This window comes from Grampus griseus (genome assembly GCF_964374135.1).
Source record: "Grampus griseus genome assembly, chromosome: 7".
NCBI classification, from domain to species: domain Eukaryota; kingdom Metazoa; phylum Chordata; class Mammalia; order Artiodactyla; family Delphinidae; genus Grampus; species Grampus griseus.
In genome coordinates this window covers 1,081,260-1,103,169 of record NC_139001.1, presented here as the reverse complement: position 1 = coordinate 1,103,169, position 21,910 = coordinate 1,081,260, and positions in this window count along the sequence as shown.

The window sequence follows — 21,910 nt, the reverse complement described above, 5'->3', positions numbered from 1 at the left end:
TGGACGCTCCCAGGAGCACACGCGGGGCCTCAAGTACACGTTTCAGGGAGTGGCCAGGGGACCCTGTGCCTGCCCCGGAGGGGCCCCGTGTGTGTGGATGTGGACGCCCCCCAGCCCTGACCACACACACACACACGGCCGCGTGGGGACAGCCACAGGCGCACCATATGTGCTCGTCTGACTGCAGCACCCAAGGGTCTCTGAGACCCCCGCCCACGGCCCCTCATCTGTAGACAAGGACCTGAGGTGGCTGGGGTCCCTGGCTGGGTGAGTCCTGGGCCTCTGTCTGACTGCCCAGGGCAGGGCAATCACCTGCCATCTGGACGCCCTGCCTTGTGCGCAGCAGGGAGGCCAGAGGCTAACCCTGGGGGTGTGGAAGGGCTGGGAGGGAGGGGACACCGGGAGGGGCAGAGGCCTGGGCAGCAGGATGTCTGGGCGCCAGAGTCCCAGCCTCCAGCCTTAGAGAGGCTCAGGCCTGGAAGCTGAACATACACAGGCCTTTGATCCAGCCGTTCTACCCGCAGGGTGTCGCCAGCAGACAGCAGCACGCGTGTCCCCCGTGCAGGGGCAAGAAGACACTGGTAGCAGCCCCCAAGGGTGACAGGATACTGCCCCTGAGACACGCGCGTCCTAAGCCCCAGAACCTGTGACTGTGGCCCCTTACTGGAGAAAGGACATTGCCAATGGGATTAAGTGGAGGTCCTTGAGGTCCCGCTGTTACCACGTGGGTCCTTGTAAGAGGGAGGCCTCTGGGTCAGAGAAGGAATCAGACGTGGGGTGAGGAGGCCACGAGCCAAGGGATGCAGGTGCCTCTAGAAACTGGAAACGGCCAGGAACGGATTCTCCCCTGGAGCTTCCAGAAGGAACCAGTCCTGCAGACCTCTGACCTCCAGAACTGGGAGAGAGCGAAAGCGTGTTGTTTTAGCCACTGACCTGGCGGGATTTGTCAGAGTAGGTGAGACGGAGGAGAAGCCAAAAGCTCGTGCTGTTTGTTTTTAATTTATTTATTTAATTTATTTATTTTTGGCTGCACTGGGTCTTCGTTGCTGCGCGCGGGCTTTATCTAGCTGCAGCGAGTGGGGCCTCCTCTTCGTTGTGGTGCGCGGGCTTCCCATTGCAGTGGCTTCTCTTGTTGCAGAGCACGGGCTCTAGGCACGCAAGCTTCAGTAGTTGTGGCACGCAGGCTCAGTAGTTGTGGTGCACAGGCTTAGTTGCTCCGCGGCATGTGGGATCTTCCCGGACCAGGGCTCGAACCCGTGTCTCCTGCATTGGCAGGTGGATTCTTAACCACTGCGCCACCAGGGAAGCCCGAGAGCTGGTGCTATTTGCTTCCCCTAAGTAAGTGCAGCCCAGAGAGCGGCGCACACCCCTGGGGGCCGGGGCGGCATCACCCGCGGGGGGCGGAGCGTGCCTGGGAAGGGCTCAGCTGTGTTTAGCATCTCAATCTGGGTGCTGGTCTCACGGGTGTTTCCTGCTTGTGAAAACTCACCCACGGGACACGTCAATTTCACATCTCAGGAAAAGTGAGCGGAAGTTCAAGGCCAGAGAGGGCTGGGGGGGCCGGGGGTGGGCGCAGGGGGCAGCTCAGCATGGTTTCTGACGGCCGGGAGGCTGACTAAGCACCTGGAGTCCGGGCACACCCCAGCTCCGCAAGGGCGCCCGCTGCAGATGGACACAGGCTCCCACTTTGCACCTGCACGGCCTCCTGGACCACGAGGGACACATCCTCACCCTCAGTCAGGGACCCCGAGGCGCCGGCCCGCGGTACAGCCCGGAGCCCGTGGGCAGGGGGCCTGGCTGCCTCCCAGAGGCCGCCCTGGGCACAGGCGTTTAATCAGAGCTGGGGGGTCAGACGAGCCAAGTGGCTCAGGCAGAGTCTCCCCAGCAAAAGCGGGCTCCACCCCTCACACCCCAGGGGCCCTCTGTGGACAAGGCAGGGGTCCCAGGCCGAGGAGAAGGAGCTCCCCGAAAATGCGGTCCCCCACCCCACGCACCTGGGTCTCCCCTCTTCCAGAACTCCTCACCCTCAGCCTCACCTTTCAGCCTCACACCCGCGCGAGCCCACCTTCACCCGTCCTCCCTGGTCTCCCCGCCCTCCTGCCTCTTTGCAGCCTCCGCAGAGGGCATCCCTTGTCCTGGGCTGGCTCAGCACCCCAGCCTCCGCACCCCCCCTCGCCCCAGCTCTCAGGAAAGGGGGAGCCGGTGGGCAGCGCCTGGAGGGAACGGGCAGCGTGGACGCAGCGCTGTGCGTGTGAGCCCCCTGCGTGCACAACCACGGCTGGGACACGACAGAGCGAGCACCTGAGATACAACTGGGGAGGGAGAAGAATCGTACCATGACGTCCTTTGCTCTGTTATAAACTTCCTTCCAAAACGTGGAGCCCTCACGAGGCGGTGCACCTTGGGCACTCAGGAGCCGCGCGTCGCACTGAGAAGATTTCTCTGTGCGCCGTTTTCAAGGAAGATTAAAATGACAGCTATTTCCAAAACACACAAAGTCGAAGTGACCCTGAGTAATTAAAGCGTCTGAGAGGTGGGAAACAATTCCCCATATCAAAGACGGAAAAAATTCGAGAAGAGATTTACAAAGTGGCGTTTTAACACCCAATGTGATCTCTTGCTATGAAACTGCTCTTTTCTGTCAGATGCTGTGTTTTCTAAGCAAAATTCAGACTGGCTACGCACAGTTACTAATGCTTGCCCAGAGTACCTCCACACGCTGGGAGCTGTGACAGACTTCCTGGAGGACTTCTGGAAACGTGCGTCCAAAGTTAAAATAGGCAGACCTCTGACCCTGCATTTCTGAGAATTTTTTTCTAAGGAAATAGTTGTGCAAGGATGTATATGGCAGGAACCTTTGTCATAATGGTGAAAAACTAGCAGAAAAGCCACCGGAACCTGGCTCGTAGAGTGAATAAACGGTCCCCCCGTAGGGTGGGGTAGGCTCGGCCTGTGCACGTCTCCAGAGGAAGCTGCCCCTTGGTTCCAGAAGTTACAGCAAGATCTCAGTTGTGTTAGGACGTAGCAGCAGCTCTCAGCCAGGGACGGGTTCCCACCCGGCTCGCACAACCTGGGGACACGGCCACGTGTCCAGACAGCTGTGGATGTCACGATGTGACACGTGTGACTGTCACGACTCGGGTGCTCCTGGCGTCTGCTGGGCGGAGGGCAGGGGATCTGCTCACCACCCCGGGAAGCACGGGTCGTCCCTACACAGAGAACGTCGACAGTGCCAAGGTTGAGAAACCCCAGAATGCAGCCTTCTGAGTATCTGAAAGTCTGCCCGTCACACCGTTAACGAAGTTGAAATCTGAGGTGCAGGGCTAAGGGTGGAGGATTACGATGGGCCTGACTCTATATATTCGTTTGCATTTTCAATAAATTATGTTACGAGGTTTGTCTCCAAAACGCCACTTTGAGTCCATCTCCCTCAAGGTTCCTAGTCGGTCACAGAGCACTTTGTTTCAAATGAGCCCTTACACCCTCTGCCCCCGGCTTGTCTCTGCCTGTCAGGATGATAAGAACGTGTGCTGAGGCCGTTTACTCTCCCCCCACCCCCGACTTTAATGGCTTTATTGAGCTATAATTTACATACCGTAACATACCCACAGCGTTGTGCAACCAATACCACCGTGTAACTGTAGGACACCGTCACCCTCCCCCAAAGAAACCTCGAGCCCATTCGCAGCCGCTCCACACACTCCCCACCCCCCAGCCCTCGGCAGCCACAATCTGCTCCCCGTCTCCTTAGATTTGCCTGTTGTGGAGACTTCATGTAAATGGAATCACATAACATGCGGTCTCGTGCGACTGGCTTCTTTCACTTAGCGTAATGCTTTCCAGGTTCCTCATGTTGTAACGCGGATCAGAACTCCAGTCCTTTTTGTGGCCGAATAATATTCCGTTGTATGGACAGACCGCGCTGTGTTCGTCCGTCCATCCGTCACGGGACTCTTGCGTTGTTTCCACCTTCCGGCTGCAGTGAGTAACGCTGCTATCACCCACGTACGAGCTTCCGGAGGAACATGTGACTTCACGTCTCCTGAGTATATACTCGAGTGGAGTGGAATTGCCGGCTCATGTGGTAGCTCTATGTTTACCCTTTGAATGAACTACCGGACTTTTCCAAAGCGGCTGCAGCCGTTTCACTCCCCCACCGGCAGTGCACGGGACCCCCGTCTCCCCACCTCAGACGAGTCCTTCTACTTTTAAAGAGGAACCTTCCAGGAGCGCGGCCACTTGAGAGCAGCGGCCCTGCAGTCCCAGCAAGGGGAAATCACTTGCTACCTCCTCAAACTCTATGCAAATAAATGTGGAAAATGGATAACATGAGCCCTATCCTAGGAAACATAATTTGCTAAAACGAACAAGGGTGAGGGAGAGACCTAAATAGAACAATTGCCAAAAGAAAAGGAGAAGTGTGTCAAGCAGCTATGTTCCAAAAAAGTACGAGACCCGGGCAGTGTAACCAAGAAATTCTGCCCAACCCCCTCCAAGAAAAACAGATCGTTCCAACATCATTCACACAGCGTTAGAGCACAGACACAGACAGGTTCTGATTGTATCCAAGGTAAACGTGATACTGATGTCAAAACCCAACGTATATTGTACATAAAGATGGGTCTCTTCTATGAAGACCCGTGCAAAGATCCTAAGTGAAGCGCGAGCAAACAGGTTCTAGCGTGTTCGCACTTCAGGAGCGTCAGACTCCACGAGAAGCAGGGCCTACTTCAGGGGGCAGTTACTGACGCAATTCGTGGATTTGATGAAGATGTTTCATGAAACGCAGCATTCGTTCTCATTTAAAGTTTAAAAAGGTAACGAAACAGAAATAGGTGGACACCTCCCTCACACGATAAAGACACCTCCACCCCACACAAGCATCATGCTTGATGGGGAAATATAGATATCTTCGTCCCTAAGACCAAAGCCAGACAAACCCACCATCCGCCCTAATGTTTGGCATTGCTGCACAGGTGAGAAAAGGAAAGAAACCAGGGGCATTCAAACTGAAAAAAGAAAGGTAAAATTAACACTATTTTCAGAGTATATGATTGCATACTTGGAAAAACAAATAAAATCAACTAAACATTGTTATAAGCCAAAGGAGAATTCTGCATGATGACTAAGTACAAAAATAATATATAGAAACCAGTAGCTTTCATCAATACCCCTAATAATAAATTGTAGAAGATAGAAGAGAAGATCCCACTTGAAATAGCAACAAGCCTGATAAAATCCTGAGGAATAAACTCTGCATGAAGAAAATGTTTACACAGATATGTTTTGAATGAATAAAAAGTCAGACTATGCCCTTGCGTAGACAGATTCAACATCATAAAGATGTCAGTTCTCCAGAGCTTCATCTAAAACATTAATGTGATTCCAATAAAAACACCAAGAAGACATTTTAAATAGAAAAGGAAAAGTTTAAAGTAAAGCATCATAATTACAATGAGGTGGTACCGTCACGCGTGTAAGTGGATAAATGCTGGACGAGGCGTTCCTGGTATCAACCCAAACACGCGGACCACGTCCTGTGTGGGGAGACCTGGGTTGTTCGGTGTATGATAGGCGATGTTGGGACACCTAGAGCTGGCTGGGGGAAAGCTTAGCTATAGATCTCACATTTGACACCAGAAAAGTCAAAGATATAAATACAATGAAAGCATGAATGTTCAGAGGATCCGTGGGAGACCATTACATTTCCTTATCTCAGGGTGAGGAGGGCCTCTCTACACAAGACAAAATCTGAAGCCGTAAAAACATGGTACAAAGTAGCTGCTTAGGGGACTTTTCTTCTGCTTAGGATGGAAGAAGCGACAAGAGAACGTCACTCCCACCGTGACGTGAATAAGCCTTCAGAATCATCATTTTGGGGCCACTGGAGGAGCTGAGGTGGAAGGACAGCCCCGGGAGCTGAAATCCAGCCGACAAGACGTACAGCTGCCCCCAAGCTGGGAAGCAGAAATCAGCAGCATTTTGACAAGTTCTCAGGACCCCATGGGGCTGACGTGGCGGTTTGGAAGCCCCCGGGAGTCCTGACACAGGGGTCATGATTGCTTAGGGCCCGCCGAGTCCTGGGAGCCACCCGGGGGGCTTGGAGAGCCGCTCTGTGGCGCAGGGCACGGGGTGCCCATCCGGTGGCGATGGAGGGGCAGGTGGGCCGGGAGAAACCACCTGTGCCCCTGATTCTGTCTGATGCCAGGCAGGTGTCCTCTGCGTCAGGGGACAGTGACCAGCCTGCCTTCGGGACACCAAAAATGAGGCTGGGAGTGCTGCCTTTGGGAGTGGGGTGGGACTGCGCGTAAACCCTGCACTGGGTGCCATGGGGCGAAGGAGGGAAGGCAGCAGGGGGAACCCCGGAGGCCCAGCATGTTCCGTCCCGGGGAGCATGCCCTGTGTGTGCCGTTTAGTCGGTAGGACCCCCCAGGGTCAGTGTCAGTGTGGACAAAGTGCTATACCTTGCAGCATGCCAGCCCCGGGGGCAGCGGGGTGCAGGGCCTCCTGGAACTCTTCAGTAAGTCTGCAATCACTTCAAGATAAAAGTTGGAGAAAAACGACAGCAACTGAGAAGCAGTTTGCACGCTCTTTCCTTTCTGCATCCTCTATCCAGGGGGTGTCACGGTGAAACCTCGGCCCAAAGTTCCACCCTGCCCGTCAGGAGGGAATTCCTCTGCCAGCCCTGTGTGCCTGTGAAATGACCTGGGGCTGAGGGCTCTGGGCCCAAAAAACGGGAACACCCGCATGTCCACACGTCTCCGTGCGCACGGGACATACCGCGCACTGGGGCGAAAGTGTGCAGGGAACCGCAACTGGGGCAGCCGTGTGCACAGCTCCACGTGTGTGTGTCCTGGCTGCAAGTCCAGGTCTAGGTGTGCCCCACTACAGACGCACAAACCCTCAAGAGGACTCCAGGAGGGGGGACACCAGCGGAAGGAAGCGTGGCCCTGCACAAGCCCCAGCACCTCTGAACTCTGACCAGGGGATTTACTGTTTACTCAGAAACGCTACCTGTACACGTTTTAAATAATGCTTAGTGGTTCCTGGGGAGAGCAGGTTCCGGCTGGGGGACTCTCCTGGGGTTCACAGCACCTGGCACAGAGCAGGAGTCAGATAATGCTGGATGAATGAATGAAAGAAAGAATGAACCGGTAAAGAAACAATGGAAGGTCCCCAGTTCCCCCTCGAGCTCCCCAACCTGCCCCCTGCCCCGCCTTCTGCCACCCATCCTAGTGGCGCTCCTGGGCTCACCTCACTGGCCCCCCAGGGCAGGAACCAGCTCTCCTCATCTCCAGAGACAGAGCAGTACTCTCCCACCCACTCTTTCCTCTCCCACCCCCTTTCTTCCCTCCTTGCAGCCACCTTGGGCCCGGCTGGCCCTGGGGCCACATGCACACGTTTTGCCCTTGGGCCCAGGAACCCCAGCCCGTCTTTGTTGTGGGAAGCAGAGACCTGGGAACCAGGGACCCCAATTCTGTCCAGGCCATCCTGGTGGTCCCCCTGTAACCTCCTGCCCCCCCCCCAGGGTGCCCCTGAAGGGTCTGTTAGCTGGCATCTCCCCACCACCATCCGACCCCAGGAGAAGGCAGGGCAAGTGGGGTGCATAAGCCACGGCTTGGGGCCCAGACACTCTGGCAGGACTGGGATGCTGAGATGCTGCCCCGTGGAGGGGAGGGGTCTGTTCACCTTCTCTGGAAACGCAGCAAAGACTGAGGCTGTGCAGCACGAGGGACGGCCCTGCTCAACAGTGGACACCTGTGCACAGCTTAGTGCTGGGACGCTGTCCCCGCTTGTTGACCTTCAGGCGCTCAGGGGCACTAGCCTCCATGACCCCCAACCCCCGGCCCTACCCCGCTGCCTCCAAGCTGCATTTCTAGCCCCCCGGCTCTGGTCCACGCCCCCCCCCCAGGTCCACCCAGAGACCTTCTCCGCAGACCCCCCGCACAGCTCTACACGGTGTTCCTGGCTGGAGAAAGAGGGGTGGCCCTTCCGGGAGGGGAAGGGCAGGTCAGACCCGGGAGGGACAAAGGGCCCACGGGCCCTGCCCTGGGAGACCGTGGCCTGTTCAGACCTTCTTGTCCAGCTGCAGGTCCCAGGCCAGCCGGGAGGGGTTGGGGGAGCAGGGCACTGAGCCCCACTGGAGTCCGCCATGCTCCGAGGCCACACGAGGGCCATGGCATCCCAGACCCTCCACGGTGGCCACGTGTGCCTACCTCCCCCATCAGCACCCCACGGGGGCGCCCCTGTCCTCCCACATTTCTCCCCTTCCTCGTCCCCCGCTGGGTATGGTTCTCTGCAACCTGACGGAGGGAAGGCAGCCTGCCTCACCAGAGGTCTTCCTGGGCCGCCCACCGGAGCGCCCCTCGCCCCAGCCTCACGGCCGTCACGTATGAAACACGGGGTGGCCGCTCTTTCTCTCCAGGCCGCAGACTGTGGAGGGGAGGGCGGGCAGGCGGGAAGGTGGGCCCCAGCGGGGAGGGCGTCTCCCACAGCAGCAGCCACCCCTGATTCCCACCGAGCGCAGGCCCTGGCTTTGGGGCCCAGCCTCGGACAGTCTCCTGAGGGCCCTGGCCTGCCGCCCAGCGCTTCTCTTCACGGCGTGGCCACCCCCCACCTCCCACGCAGGATGTGGCCTGTATCCGCGTCTCCTGCATGTGTGTGTGTGGGGGGGGGCTATCTCAGGAACCCCCTGGAGTTCAGAGCCTTGCTGCAGCCCTTCTCCACCATCGAGTTCCCAAGGGCCCAGGAGCCACGAGGTCATAGCAGTCGTCCCCACGAGACCTCGGAGTCGCAGGCACTGTCCTCGCCCTGCAGACTCTCCCCTTCCCACCGGGGCGCAGAGAGGGCTGAGGGCCAGCTGCATCTGCTCACCAGCCCCCAGGGCAGGAGAAGCTCAGGGAGAGGCCGAGACCGGCTCACCAGGGATGGATGCCGGGGTCCAGGAGGGGAGAGGGAGAGGCCCACGAGAGCAGAGCTTGGCTCCCTCATGGTCGGCAGGGTGGGCAGCGGCTGGAAGGACTCGGGCTGAGTCTGAACCCTGCACCCCAGCCTTGCCCTCGCCTGACCAGCCATGTGACCAGGTGGTGGCCTCACGTGGAAGGCGACGACACACAGGCCTCTGCCCTGGGATGTCTGCCATGGGCAGGTTTCGAGGTTCAGAGCCCTCTGGGGGCCGTGGGCCTTTGGGTCCAGTGTGGGGTGAGCCCCAGGTCACTCCACCGTGCCAGGGAGAGGCTCTCAAGACACGTCCTGGGCCAGCAGGGACTTGCATGGACCTCCACCCATCCCTTCTCTCTCTGTTATAACCGGGGACTGCTCCCCCATGTGAGAGCTGAGGCTCCTGGAGGAGGGCCCGGTGGGGCGAGGGTCCCGGGCAGAGCCCCAAACAAGCATGGGGCCAGGTGTGCCCAGTCCTCCCCCGGTCCTGCGGTCTCAGTAAGCGGGGGCGCCATGGCTGTGGAGAGCAGACGCATCTGCAGGTGGTCCTGCTGCTCCGGAGCCTGGGCATCCCGAGGGCAGTGGTCAGTTTACAGGACCCTCAGCTGAGCTTTGGTGCCAGTGACCCAATCGCACAGGAATCTAGGTGCTGCTGGGAAGCCGGCTGTGACGGGCCAGCATCTGAGTCAGCTGGCTTCAGTAGCGGAGGTGACCCCCGTGACCCAGGCAGACCCCCAGACATCCCCTGACTGATGATAAAGGTGCTGTTGGTTCCAGCTCTCTGGCACGGCGGGGCTGCGAGGGCGGGGTGAGGGCCGCCTTCCTGCAACAGCCTGAAGAGCTTCGGGCCTGTCCGTTTTACAGACTGAGCTGGGGTCCAGGTAAGCTCTCCTTTCAATTAAGCATCTTCCGCTAAAAGTAAAGTTTGCCAACCACTGACGGAGCCAAGCCTCATGAACGCCCCGAAGGAGGCAGTGCAGCCAGGGGAGGAAGAGGCCGGGCTGGTCAAGGGCAAAGCCAGTTGGGCGCAGCCCCACACCCCCTGCGGCCTCAGCCTCTCCCTGTCTGGGTCTGGCGCTTTGGGCCAGGGTGGGAGAGGGACCTGGCAGGGAGCCCCCTGCAGCCGGGCCAGGCAGCCCGGCCCCTCTCCCGGCATCGATCACTGGCAGGGCAGCCCCAGGTCTGTCATCAATCACCCAGGGTTGATGGGGCCTCTCTTCTGGAAGATTCCGGAACAGTCTGCTTCACCGCTCCCATTCTTTCTCCAGAAGCGGGGTGGCGTCAGGGAGCTGTTGGTGGCCTCCTCCTCCCCCGCCCTGCGCCGACCTGGGGTGGGGCTCCAGGCCATCCTCCTGAGGCTGAGCCCCACCTCCATCGCTGTGCATTTGGGACCCTGGGTGGGAGGGTTGGCTGTGGTGGTCTCAGGGCGTAGGGGGTGCTGCCTGCCCGCCGCCCCACGGATGCAGAGTTGGACACCACGGCCAGTCCTAGAGATAGGCCAACCCCAAACCAGGCCAAGGCCCCTGGGGCTTTGGAGCCCCCCGCACGCAGGCCCCCAGGGGTCTGTTCCCCACTCCCCATCCAGGGAACCCCTTGGAGGGTGGCCCCAGAGAAGGATTGGGGTGACAAGATGGAAAGACACAGGAGGCGGAGATGCCTCCGGAAAAAGCATGCTGGTCCGGACAGGAATCCCTCAGATGTGCCCCAGCGCAGGCCCGGGTAGCAGAGAATCTAACCTCGCCCAAAACGAGGTCTGGCCACGGCACCGGCTTCCAGGAGGTGAGCCCTGAGCCCTTGGAAGGTACCACCTAGTGGGGGTGTCTTTGTTCACCTGGCGACCTCGGTGACAAATGTGATGTGAGGTGCAGTCTTGGGGTCATGTGGTATCAATTGACCTCAGGAGGGGCTGGACGCTGAGGTCAGCCACTTGGCCAATCCTGAATCAATCGATGAATTGTGCTCCCGTAGCGGAGCTCCCGGAGCAGCTCCAGACTCGGGCTGCAGTGAGCCCACGACTGGCTGTGCTCCAGGCCCTGATCTCACGTGGATGTGGGGAGGCCGACCATCCTACCTCCAAGAGAGGACAGTGGAAGCTTCCTGTCTGGCGTACTCCCAGGTTCTGCGCTCAGCTTCTCCCCATGGCTGCCTTTAACATGTCTCCTTTCCCGGGAAACACCATAACCCTGAGTGTAGCAGCTCGGGTGTGTTCTGAGAGGCTTTCTAGTGAATTACAGAACGTGAGGCTGGTCTCAGGGACCGCAGACTTGTCACTGATGTCAGAAACAGTCTTGTGTGGATTTTCCCTCCCGCCTGTGCCGGGTAAACTCTGGACCCCACCTCCCAGAGCTGCTGCGGGGAGACTGGTCCTGCTGTCCCGGGGGGCCCCCGACATGTGGAGGAGGTGCTGGAGGTCACCCACTTGCTCCTCTGAACACAAACGGCTGTGCTGGCAGGGCAGTGAAGATGGAGAAGGGTCTGTAAACATCTAAACAAGCTCTGGCCACTAGCCCTCTGGGACTCAGGTTCCTTAGCTGGAGAACGGCACAGCGGGGTCCGCCTACTGAGGGCCACACTGCAGCCACACGGGGGGCCGGGCCAAGGCTCCGCCCCCGCCCAGCGGGCCATCTGCACAGACCTCAATTTCAAACAGAATCAAAGTCTTTTTAGAGTTTGGGCAAAAATCTTGTGATTTTTCTTCTTTTCAAATAGTTTGGGCTTGGCAAGTCCCAAACTATACTTTGCCAAGCTCTCGTTCCTCCTGTAATTTAAAGAAGAAAAAAACCAGACGCCAAACCACTGTGCATTTCAAGGGAAACCCGGCCTGTGCGCCGCTTCTGCCGCGTCATCAAATTCACGGTTTGGAGAATTGACGTCGGGTCCAGCAGCCTCGCAGAGCCTCTCCCCGAGTTTGGTCATTTTCTATTTTATCGTTTTATTTTTAATCCGTCCACAAGGTGCTGTCTCTGCAGGGATCTGGGAGCCGGCCAGGCCACAGCTGGCCAGGTGATCCGTGCCGAGAACCCCTCCCCAGGGCTGCCAGGCCTGAGGGCCGGTACCCGGGAGCCGGCGGGCCAGACCCCAGCTGTGGGCGGAAGCGGGACAGCCGGTGAGGGGTCCTGGGTTGTGAGCTGCCGCCCTCCGCCCTGCCCGTCCACTTCAGAGGCTAGGGACCCAATACCATCTCCCGACTCTGTGTGCCAGGACAGACAGACTTGCTGACACCACCCACAGGGCCCAGAGGGCCTCGGGGGCCTCTGCTCCATGCTCCGGGGGCTAACAGGGAGGGGCTGCTCTACCACGGCGGGGTCTGGGGAAGGATGAGGGCCTCGGGATCAGGGCTGCTGCTTGACCTGCACCTTGCCCTCTGGGGGTTCCCTGGGGAAACAAAGGATAGAAGGGTGGCCTCCTGGGTGAGCAGACCCCAGGCAGTGCCCTCAGCGGAGGAGGGATGCTGCAGGGCCTACGCCCTCTGCAGATGGGCGGGTGCCACGCCCCAGGGAGCCGCCGAGCCACACGCCTCTGTGTGATGACAAGGCACCAGCCCACTTACGGGGCCGGGAGCCAAGTGTCCACAGCTTTGAGCAGTGGTTTCTGCTGGATTAAGGGATGCGCATCTCCACTTCCACCACATGACCCGTTCTGCAGATCTGCCCGGGGGCACCAGCCTGCTGGGGACACCAGGCCCACAGAGTCAGGCGCAGGTTCCAGCCCTGGCACGGCGCTCAGCCGTGCGCCCCCAAGCTCAAAATTCCAAAGGACCTACTGTACAAAGATGTGCGGGGAGAGGCTGCAGACCCCTGGGTCTCAGCTGCTGGGCCCGGGGGGTTCCGGGGTGGGTGACTCCACCCATTTCCAGGCAGCCCCGGAAAGGCCACACCTGCCTCCCCAAGGCAGGACGGCGCCACCGTGAGCACGGGCGATGATGACTGGGGACACTAAGCACGGACAGCCCGGGGCAGGACAGGAGGGGGCCAGGGTTCTACAGCGAACTTTCCAGACTGTGGGACACACAGCACCAGAAGCTGCGTAAGGCAGGCCGGGCCCGGCAGGTGCTGCCCGTCACACCCTGGCTGAACAGCAGCCAGAGGTACACGGGGGCCAGAGCCACTGACGCCCCTCTGACCCCACAGTCACAGCGATGTGGCCGCCTGCCCCGAGTCCGGCAGGGAGCCCCGGGGCAGGAGAAGTCACCCAGACCAGCAGAACCGGAGGGCTTGGGGGCTGACTCAGCAAACCACAGCCAGGACGGGGTTGAAAACGCCTGCATCTCATGGAGGGTTTAATCCTGGGACAGAGGGACGGCTCAGCATCAGTAAATCTATAAATATAACCCACTGTGTGAAGAAGTGAGGAGAAAAAAACAGGATCATCTGAAAGGTGTTGAAAGCATTTCATATCCTTTCCTACTAAAAGCTTTGAAAGGATGGAGCAAACCTCCCTAACGTGATAAAGATTTCTTCTAGAAACCTTCAGCCAAAGTCATGATTAACGGTAAAACCTTAAAAGCACCCCCCTTACAGTCAGGAGAACACACAAAGGTCTCCATCGTTACCAATATATTTTTTTAATAAAGTTATTTATTTATTTTTATTTTTGGCTGTGCTGGGTCTTCGTTGTTGCGCACAGGCTTTCTCTAGTTGCGGCGAGCGGGGGCTACTCTTTGTCACGGTGCACGGACTTCTCCTTACCGTGGCTTCTCCTCTTGCTGAGCGTGGGCTCCAGGCACACGGGCTTCAGCAGTTGTGGCTCGCGGGCTCTGGAGCGCAGGCTCAGTAGTTGTGGCGCACGTGCTTAGTTGCTCTGCGGCATGTGGGATCTTCCCGGCCCAGGGATCGAACTCGTGTCCCCTGCATTGGCAGGCAGATTCTTAACCATTGCACCACCAGGGAAGTCCCACCAATATTTTTACAACATTTCGTCTTTTACCAGTATTACACTAGAGATCATAGGCAAGGCAGTAATATATATACTTTAAAAAAAGAACTGAAAGCCATAAATATTTGAAAATAAAAAGATCAAGCCATGATTAACTGTAGGTGCTATCGAGAAGTCAGAAGGGGGCCAACTGAAAAGCTGAATTCCCTGGGGGTCCAGGGGTTAAGACTTGGTACTTTCACTGCCGAGGGCCCAGGTTCGATCCCTGGTCAGGGAACTAAGATCCCACAAGCAGTGCAGTGCAGCCAAAAAATATATATATATAGATATAGATATAGATATAGATATAGATATAGATATAGATATAGATATAGATATAGATATTAAAACTAGTTAGATAATTCAGTCAGGTTGTGAGGTCACAAAGCAACATTCAATAGTCACTAACTTTCCTGTACAAGTCATGACTGAGGAAAATACATTGCCAAAAATGTCACAAGAGCCAAAACAATCTAAAAATAAATCCAATAAAGTGTAAAAGGCCTAGATCAGGGGTCCCCACCCCCCGGGCCACGGACCACTACCAGTCCATCGCCTGTTAGGAACCGGGCCGCACAGCAGGAGGTGAACAGGGGGCGAGCGAGCGAAGCTTCATCTGTACTTACAGCCGCTCCTCATGGCTCGCGTTCGCCTGAGCTCCGCCTCCTGTCAGCATTATGGGGAGCTGTATAATTATTTCATTATGTCTTACAATGTAATAATAATAGAAATAAAGTGCCCAACAAATGCCCTTGAGTCGTCCCGAAACCATCCCTCCACCCCCAGCCCATGGAAAAATTGTTTTCCACATAACTGGTCCCTGGTGCCAAAAAGGTTGAGGACCACTGGCCTACATGATAAAAATTATAAAACTTCATTGAAAAGAAATTTTAAAAAAAACTGAATAAAGGGAGAAATTTGAAATACGTAAGATTCTCAATTTTGAGAAAAGAAATCAATTCTCCCAAAACTAGCCTACACATTCAGGGCAATTCATGAGACTTAAGGTCGAGCCCAGAGTTCTTACAGAGGAGAACATTTGAAAGAACAGCCAAGAAATTTTGAAAATTAAGAAATATGTGTCCTATTAAACTATGGTATTTGAAACCGTGAGCTTTTGGTCCAGACGGAAACCTGTGCAGAGATGGGAGGATGGGAGTCCGGAAGCCACCTGCGTGGGTTAGAATTCATGTGGACTGACTCACACGGCTGCGGGCGAGGTGCAATCTGCAACGGAGACCCCAGGTGAGAGACCTGTCTTTATCCATAGAGAACTCCTCAGATATCATTACAGAAAGACCAACAACAAAGGTGGGAGATGGCAAAGGGCTCGGATAGATGGGCCCCAGGAAACACGCAAGGTGCCACGAACTTATGAGAACACCTCAACCTCCCAGTCCTAATGAAGCACAGATGGAAACACTCGTGAGATTCACCTGTCGTCCAGGTGGGCACATGACGAGGGGCTTCACCTGGCCCGGTGTTTCGGAAGGACAATTTGGCCATGTTTATTTAAAATATTGAAGTGCACACCCCATAACTCAGCAGACGTGTTTCTGATCATCTGTTCTATAGAAGAACTCACGTGTGATCACATAGACTCACTGGTGGGGTTTAATGTCGATTTGTCTGAAATAACAGGACTCTCGAGCAGAGGCGTGGTTAAACAGGAGGAGAATGCAGCCCCTCTTCAGAATAAAGAGGAAACAAACAGAAAGGACGGGGCGGCCTGGACACACGAATGTGAAATGACCACCGGGACTCAGGGTTCAGTTAAAAACGCTCCACAACAATATGCCTGATAGACCTGAACTATTAGGGTCTCTCAGATGCCCAGCTAAGACCCAGAGAAAGTTCTAGAAGGGCATGCCTGCAGTGTTAACCCCCACACTCTGGATGGAGGGTGTGATCTGGGGCGTGAACAGGAACTTTATTTTTCATCACACACTTCTGAATTCGGAGTTATAACAGCCACGTATACATACGCTACTAGAGAATCTTTTAAAGTTTTGGGGAAGCTTTCGATTCTGGCTGTCGGTCACGCTCACTGCAGCTCGGCTGACAGCAGCGGGCTTTGGCCTGCTCGGCCACCTCTCACCCCAGCACCTCCGCCCACTCCAGCAGGGGCTGCAGCAAACAGTCCCCCTACCCGAGGCCCTGCGGGAGACCCTCCTTGGTTCGGACAGGTGGACCCACCTGTCCAAACCAAGCGTGTCACCTGTAAGTCCCAAGATCCCGGGCCCTCCTTCTACCCCGTACATGACTGCACTCCCGGCGCCGGGGGCACCCAACCCAGCTCCTGCCTGGTGTCCCCGGGTGTTTCTGACCACTGCGGGGGGTGGGCAGGGGGCTGGCAAGGTCTCTGGTTTTGAAGTGCATTTTCCACAATTGCAGTTAAGTCAGAATACCCAATCTGGACAGCCTGAAGGTGCAGACGTAGAAATGGTCATTTGGTGAGACTAGCTCCTTCCAGAGACTCTGCAGGGTGGGAAGGAGCCTGAGGCTGGGGGTCTCTCTGAGGCAACGGGAGGGTAGCAAGCAGGCTGGCTGGCAACCACCGCTCTGAGCCTCATTCTGAACGCGGTCCTGAGGGGTGTGTCCCGTCCCCACAGGACAGGCCCCTGAGGATGAAGAAGCAGGACATCGGGGGTCTTCGTGGCCTGGACCAGGGCATGAGGGACATGTGCAGGGTGTGAACACTCAGGTGAGGGCCAGCCTGTGCTGGTCAGAGCAAAGGCGACTATCTCCCCGGGAGTCCCTGAGCCAGGGAGCCTGAGGTGGAGGGTCAGGGGAGGGGGGTGTCGGGGAGCAGCCTCACTCACCTGTGGATGAAGGATGGACGCGCCAGTTCCCGTTGTGAGCTCCGTGGCCTGCTCTCCTGACCTGGCGGTGACGCGTCAGTGGCACACGGAGAAGGCTCTATGGGCACCTGACATTGCGACGACATTGCTCTTGTCTGCTGCAAAAGGGTAGATGCATTCCCAGTGGGTGGGAAACTAAAGACTCAGAGCTCGAGAAGCTCTGCTCCTGCCACGCCCTTCCCCTCGCCACCCCTTCCCTCCCTCCCAGGGGACCTGCCTTCGAGCTGACAAATGCAGGTCCCCACCAGGGCTGGAGTCAGAGGAGGACGCACTGCCCGCTTGCCTCCTTCCCTGTAACTCTGGTGTTCCTCGCTGTCCCCACTCTGGAAGGAACTGTCACAACAGCTTATCACAAGAACATCCCAGGAGGATGGCTCACGCCAGGTGTGCTCCTAGGCTTCACTCAAATTAATCAGACTTACAAAGAATGACAGCCCTGGTTCTTTTTGGTGGGGAGCGGGTTACGTAAAATTCACGTGGCATAAAATTAACCATTTTAAAGCATACAGTTCGGTGACGTTTGGTGCCTTCACAATGTCGTGCAAGCACCACCTGTCTCTGGTTCTAACACGTTCTCGTCACCCCAGGAGGAAGCCTCGCCTATTGGCAGTCACTCCACATTCACCGCCCGCCCCAGCCCCTGGCTACTACCAGCCTGCTTTCTGCCCCTGTGGATTTCTCTCCTCCAGACGTTTCGTACAGAGGAACCAGACAACGCGTGGCTTCTGCGACCGGCTCCGTCCACTGAGCGCAGTGATTTCGAGGTTCATCCAGGTCGTGGGCTGTGTCAGCACCTCATTCCTTTTCATGGGTGAATACTACATCGTGTGGACAGACCACACTTGCTTTATCCACTCACTAGTTGGTGGACACTGGGGTTGTTTCCGCATTTTATCTGCTGTGAATAATGCTGCTGTGAACACTCATGTACAAGTTCTTGTTTGACTGCCTGTTGTCAGTTCTTTGGGGTATATATATCTAGGAGTAAAATAGCCAGGTCAAATGGTAATTCTCTTTTTCTTTTTAAGGACCCACCAAACTGTTCTGCCCAGGGGCTGCACCATTTTACATTCCCATCAGCAATGTACGGCAGTTCCAAATTCTCCACGTCCTGGCCAACATTTGTTATTTTCCATCTTTTTTATTATATCCATCCTTGTGGGTATGAAATGGTGCTTCCTTGTGGTTTTTTTTTTTTTGCGGTACGCGGGCCTCTCGCTGTTGCGACCTCACTGCTGTGAAGAAGTCCAATGTATCAACTTTTTTCTTTTGTTGCCTGTGCTTTTGGTGTCCTAGCTAAAAGCTCATCGCCAAATCCAAGGTCATGAAGATCGACCCCTGTTTTCTTCTAAGAGTTTTATAGCTTTAGCTCTTCCCATTTAGGTCTTTGAGCCATTTTGAGTTAATTTTTGTGTATGGTGTGAGCTAGGGGTCTAACTTCATTATCCCAGCACCATTTGTTGAAGGGACTATTCTCTCTCTCAGCGAATGGTCTCCACACCCTTGTTGAAAACCAATTGACCATAGACATGCACGGGCTTATTTCTATTCCATTGGTCTATGTCTTTACGCCAGTATCACGCTATCTGATTACTGTAGCTTTGTAGTGGGTTTTGAAATTGAGAAATGTACCTCCTTCAACTTTGTTGTCCCTTTTTAAGGTTATTTGGCTATTCAGGGAACAACCTTGCATCGCGCCCACTTTTCCTATGCGATAAGGCAGGAAGCAAAGGATACAGTGCCCTCCTGGGGTGGCTCAGCTGTGTTGGAGGGGATGAGGGGAGAGGTCTCGGGGCGAGGCAAGGGCACTGGGGCTGCGGGCCGGGGGCTGAGGGCACAGTGGGCAGGCACCTCAGGCCACCCTCCCCGGCTCCAGCCCCAGCCTCAGGCCTGGGGAGCCCTTTGATCTGGGGCCCTCGGGAAGGGCTAGGCCGGCCCGTCTGTCCCCTTCTCGGGGACACCTTTGCCAGATTCTCACTGAAGGGCAGGCGCCAAGGTGACAGGCAAACTGGTCAACGTCACCATCCGGTCTAAGTCACCAGCTGCCTACGCGGAGGGGACACTTGACCTCCAGTGCCCCCCGCCTCCCAGCAAAGGTGGGCCATGGCCACGTCCTGCTCACCCAGAACTGGCCCAGGTCTGGGACACTCGGGCTGAGCTTGGCTGTAGGAACGACCCAACAGGCCAGGTCATGGCTGCAGCTGTGGTCACCAGCCTCCCCTTTCTCACCCAACTCCTCAGCCGTGTTGCTCCAGCCGGTGCCTCCTTTATCCATGGGGATGTCCCTGCTGTGCTGGGGGACGGGGGCCTGTAGCCTCCCGTGCGCAGGGCCAGGGCCAGAACCCTCCCTCACCTTGGGTTGCACCCGGGACAGCAGGGCAGGACGAGGCCGAACCGCTCCCCACGCCGTCCTTCCCGGCAGCGCACCCCTGACTCTGGAAGCAGCCTGCCCCCTGACTACCCCTTCCTCCCACCTTCCGCCCGTTTCCAGGGGTAGGGGTCCCTGGTTCAGCGTCAGGTGTCCCCTCCCACCCAGGAGGCTTTTACTCCTGCACAGAGAGTCAGAGCCCGGCAGTGTCACTGGCAGACCACGGCGGCTCGAGTCTTCTCTCAGCCCCACCTGCCAGTGCCTCCCCTCGGGGTCCGGAAGACGCGAGTTCCCACCCTGGGACTCGGTGCACTGCCAAGGTTGCAAGACCTGCTCCTTGGACCCTGCAGGGCCCCCCAGGAGAAAGCGCTTCCCTGTGGGCCCACACTCCGTCCCCTGCCTGGCTCTGCCCCGGCCCCAGCTTCACACAGCGCATGGTGGGCTGAGCGTTGGGTGGCTGGGCCGGGTCCTGACCACACAGGCTGGGGGCCTCCTCAGCCCGGCGTACAGGCCCCGCCCCCAGCCCGTGGGCTGCCCACCAAGGCCGCTGAGGCCAGATCCACCTGCCCACTGTTCTCTGCTCCTCCCGGGCTGGCCGACAGGGGCCCCCAGCCTGGCCACCTCTCCCGTCCTCCCTGCCGACTCAGCCCTTTCTCTCAGGCGGACTCCCTGGGGAAGACCCTCGGACCGACGGCCCCGCAGCCCGGGGCACCTTCGTCAGGAGCAGCAAAGATTGGGACAGCCAGTCAGAGAGAGGTCCGTTCCTGGAGCACCACTCAGCGGCCGCGTGGTGCAGAGCAATCATCGTGTCCTGGGCATGCTGGGATCTTGGCCCACGAGGCGAGCACGGGGCCCGCGCCTACAGGAGCTCAGGAAGCATCTAGGTGAGCGAGCAAGGTGATGCCTTGTAGATGCCGACCTGCCTCTTCCTGAAAATGACAACTGGAGTCTAGGTCCTCCTTCGGCCACGTGGCGGACCCTGGTGCTTCTGGGCCAGCTCCTCCCAGGGGCGAGTCCTCCACGGGGTTCTCAGAGGATGTCTCGAGCCTGACCGAGCCCTGGAAACTGCTCTTTGCTTTGGGGACCCAGCCCGAGGGCTCTCCGGGTGATGAAGGAATGCTGGAAGGCCTCAAGTGCGGAAGACCGACTTCCCTTGAGGTTCCGCGAGGTCTCGGGTGCTGCATCTGCGTGGACACATATGTCCTTGGCCCCAAACCTCTGGGGCTGGAAGCAGCCTCAGACCTGCCCCAAGACGAGTGGAAGATTCCGGGAGTGAAGAGCCAGGTTTGTCTGGGGCGGAGGGAGCGGCCTGGCTTGGTTTAACGTGACGGTCAGCGGTCAGCCGCAAAGTGCGTGGCCGGGGGCTCTCTGGCATCACCCTGCAGGCAGAGTCTTTGCGGGCTTTGGGTAGAAGCTGGTTCTAGAACCAGCAGCCCGGCCACATGGACTGGAGAGAGAAAAGATGAGAAGCCAGCGATGGTCCAGGAGGGAAGAGGTGCGGAGGGGCCCACGGAACCAGGCAGGGAGGGAGCCAGCCAGCCCAGCCGGAATGCAGCAAGCTTCCGGTGGCCTGGGCCGGGAGAGCTTCGCCCCAACACGCCAGACGGTGCTTGGACACCCCGGGTCCCGGCTTACCCCTTCCCCGGGGACGGGCCAAGGCGCCGGGGCGAGGAAGGCGGCACAGGGAAGCGTGCGCCAGGCGGGCCCAGGGCTGAGGGTGGGGCCTTCTCCTCCAGTGGGTGCGCAGACCCCAGACTCGGCCGCCCCGCCCGCGCAGCTCCTCCCCAGCGAGCCCCGCGTGCACGAGAGGCCTGCCCAGTCTGCTGGCAGATCAAAGGGCCCCGCAGAGCTGAGCAGGCTGCCAACAAGTCTGCCTTAAAGTCTGAGCCGGGCGGGGGGACAGGTAGGACCACCTTGCGGAACAAGAGAACCCGTGTTTCGTCTGACCTGCTGACCCCACGGTGCTCAGCAAGGGCCTCCTCCCGAGGCAGCCCCTGCCCCGGCTTGGGGAGCAGCTCGGTCTCAGAGCAGAGTCAGTCTTCTGGGGGTTGGGACGAGGCCCGCGTCTGGGGGGCCTCCAGAGTCCCACTGAGTGTCTGGGCAGAGTGGGGGCCAACTTTGGGTCTCCACACTGGGGCGATCCTGGGGTGGCCTTGGGCCGAGACCCTTTATAAGGACGAGAGACACATTCCCGAGCTGACGAGTGAGGGACTCTGAGTGTTCTCCCACCTCCCCCCAGAGGCAAGGAGCTGCAGGAAGCCGGTGGCATCCACGAGGCCCACAGGGTGGCTCCCCCTCCCACCCCCAGGCTCTGGGGAGCCCTGTCAGGGACCCTGATTCCGTCTGCTGACGCCCCGCCTGGCGGAGCCCCTGCTCAGCCAGTGTCACATTCCCCTCTATCAGCCACACCCCGTGGCATCTACTTCCTCTCTCAGGCTGCGGCCTGGGGCCCCCGTGCCCTACAGAGGCGGGGGGACCCTGTGTCCTCCACTGACTCCCAGGGCATCACAACACCTCCGGGGCCCCAGTGGGTCAGGGTGTGGCAGCCTACCTGTCCTGCCCAGTGCCCTCTGACCCCGTGCCTTACTGCCAACAAGATGGGGCCCTCGTCAGGGACACGGCTGGCAGTGGCGGTCGTCAGCAGACACGTGGATGGAATTGCTCAGTCTATCTGAACACTTGCTTTGGGGGCTCCCCTGTTGCTCCGCAATAGCTGGGGAAGGGGAGCACGGGCCCGTGGGGATCCAGAGGTGGAGGCCAGCGGGCCGGCAGCCCTAGTGTGTGGATCCGGCGACCCGCTCACTCCCCGTCTTCTGAGCAGCGGGGC